General features: G+C 16.2%; 1 pseudogene; it reads left to right on the plus strand.

Moving 5' to 3' along the window:
• The first annotated feature begins 1,139 nt into the window (after positions 1–1,139).
• LOC132931297 (cytochrome b-like) lies at positions 1,140–2,715 on the plus strand (annotated as a pseudogene).
• Positions 2,716–3,498: the final 783 nt, after the last annotated feature.

A 3,498-nucleotide genomic window follows, 5' to 3' on the forward strand; every position in this document is an offset into this window, starting at 1 on the left:
TAAATACCAAAACCACCTAATTTTAATATAATCCCAGCTAAAATTATTGAACCACTAATAGGAGCCTCAACATGAGCCTTTGGAAGTCAAATATGAAATATAAATAAAGGTATCTTAACTAAAAAAATTATTATTAAAAATAAATAATAATAAAAATTTAAATTATATAAGTAATCATAATAATATATAAATATAAAATTAAAATTATTTAAACTCAATAAACAAGAAAAAAAAGGTAAAGAAAAAAAAATTATATAAATAAATAAATAAAAACCAGCCTTAAAACGCTCATATTGATAACCTCAACCATAAATTAAAATAATAACAGGAATTAAATTAATTTCATAAAAAATATAAAATAAAATAAAATTATTTCTAAAAAAACAAAAATAAAAAATAATAATAAAAATAAATATTAAAAAATTAAAATACTTTAAATAATTATTCTTAAGACTAAATCTAGAAATATAAACTAATCTAATAATTCAAACACCTAATATAAATATCAAATAAGAAAATATATCTATACCAAATAAATAACTAACATTTAAAAAATAATTAAACATAGGTATCTTGAAATATATAAAAAAAAAAAAAAAAAAAAAAAAATTCTGGGCTAATCATCATCTTTTAAAATTAAGACTAAAAAAAATCATACTAAATAAAATTAATATTAAAATTATTAACATTGTAAAATTATTAATGACTTTAAGTAATCATTACCATATATACGAACTATTAAAATCAAAATTGTTAAACCTAAAACTCTTTCACTAATACAAAAAATAAAAAAAATTAATAATAAAACATATTGTTTAATAAATATTATTAAATTTAATAAAAATAATAAAGATAAAATTAATAATAAATATTCTAATCCTAAAAGTATTATTAATAAATGATTAAAATTAAAAATATAAAATAAAACTCCAGAAAATAATATAAATATTAATACTAAAATAAATAAATTTATCATTTTAATAGTTTAAAAAAAACATTGATATTGTAAATCAAAATTATAAAATTATTTAAAATAAATCAGTATAAATATATACATATTATCATTAATCTCCAAAATTAATATTTTAATTAAAATATATACTGAATTTTAAAATTTATTTTATTAACTAATTTAACCATAGCAATTTTATTAACTATAATAAAATCACCAATTAGATCAAACTTAATCATTTTAATTCAAACTATAACTTTAACATTAATAATTAATATAATTACTAAAACAGCATGAATTTCATTTATAGTATTTATCTTATACATTGGAGGATTAATAATTATTTTTTTATATATTTCAAGAATTGCTTTTAATGAATTAAATATTAATAAAAATTATAAAATTATAATTTATAAATTAACATTAATTTTAATGTTAATCTTTTATTTAAAATTAAATCTCAATCTTGAAAATTTCAATTATGAAAATAAATTTATATTTGAAGATAATTTTAATTTATTAAATATATTCATAATACCAAATAATTTAATAATTTATTTAATTATCTTAATCCTTTTTTTTATATTAATTTTAATTATTTGAATACTAAAAATTAATAAAGGACCAATTCGACAAAAAAATAATTAATGAAAAAAAATATACTAAAAACTTTATCCCCAATATTAAATTTACCTACACCAGCTAGAATTAGTTTTATATGAAATTTTGGATCTTTATTAATAATTTGTTTAATTAATCAAATTTTAACAGGATTATTTTTAGCCTTCCATTATAAAACAGATATTAATTTAGCTTTTCAAAGAATTATTAATATAAATCGAAATATTAACTTTGGATGATTAATCCGATCTTTCCATGCAAATGGGGCTTCTATATTTTTTATTATAATTTATATTCATATTAGACGAGGTATCTATATAAATTCTTTCAACTTTAAAATAACATGAATTATTGGAGTAATTTTATTATTATTAACAATAATAACAGCATTTGTAGGTTATGTATTACCATGAGGACAAATATCATTTTGGGGGGCAACAGTAATCACAAATTTATTATCAGCAATTCCTTATTTAGGAAATTCAATTGTTATTTGAATTTGAGGGGGATTCTCAATTAATAATGCTACATTAACACGATTTTTCTCAATCCATTTTATTTTACCATTTATTATTATTTTATTTACTTTTATTCACTTATTCTTTCTTCATTTAACAGGTTCTAATAATCCACTAGGAATTAATAGAAATTTTGATAAAATTACTTTTTCTCCATATTTTCTAATTAAAGATTTAATTGGATTAATCATATTTATATGAATATTTTTTATTTTAGCTTTAATTTTTCCATACCTACTAAATGATCACAATAATTTTATTATAGCAAATTCAATAATTACACCAAATCACATTCAACCAGAATGATATTTTTTATTTTCTTATTCAATTTTACGAGCAATCCCTAATAAATTAGGAGGGGTTATTGCTTTAATACTTTCAATTTTAATTTTATTAATCTTACCTATATTAAACAATAAAAATTTTTTTAAGAAATAAATTTTACCCATTAAATAAATTTTTATTCTGAATATTTATTATAACATTTTTTATTTTAACCTGAATTGGGATACAACCAGTTGAATACCCATTTATTACAACAGGGCAAATTTTTACAACAATTTATTTTTCTTACTTTTTCATTAACTTTTATATCATAAAGTTATGAGATAAATTATTAATTTAGTTAATTAATTTATTTAAAATATTTATTTTGAAAATAAAAAATAGAATTTAATTCTATTAACTTAATACTTAAATTAATGATATAAGTTAAATAATTTAATAGAAAAATTAAAGACAAATAAAAATAAAGACAAAGGTAAAATTAATTTCCAAACTAAATATATTAATTTATCATAACGAAATCGTGGTAAAAACCCACGTAATCAAATAACTATAAATATAAAAATCAAAATAAAAATATTTAAATAAAATTTATTTATTATCAAACCAAAAAACATTTCACATAATAGTATCCCTATAAATATAATTCTTATATATTCAGATATAAAAATAAAAATAAAAGATAAACTTCTAAATTCAATATTAAATCCAGAAACTAATTCTGATTCACCCTCAGAAAAATCAAAAGGAGAACGATTTATTTCAGCTAAAAATCTAATTAATAATAAAATAAACAAAAAAAAAAGAAAAAAAAAAAATTTTAAATTAATTTGATAGATATAAAAATCATTTAAATTAAAACTATTAATTAAAAATATTAAATTTATAATAATAATTATTATTCTAACTTCATATGAAATCATTTGAGAAATAAACCGAATTATACCTAAAACTGAATAATTAGAATTCGAAGATCATCTAATTATTAAAAAAATATAAACTATTAAACTTGAACAACAAAATATATAAATTAAACCAAATCCTATAATATAGTTCATACCAATATAAGGATAAATAAATCAAAAAAAAATTGAAATTAATAAACCCAATAAAGGAGAAATT

Source organism: Rhopalosiphum padi, unplaced genomic scaffold (genome assembly GCF_020882245.1).
Source record: "Rhopalosiphum padi isolate XX-2018 unplaced genomic scaffold, ASM2088224v1 scaffold1, whole genome shotgun sequence".
Lineage (NCBI taxonomy): Eukaryota > Metazoa > Arthropoda > Insecta > Hemiptera > Aphididae > Rhopalosiphum > Rhopalosiphum padi.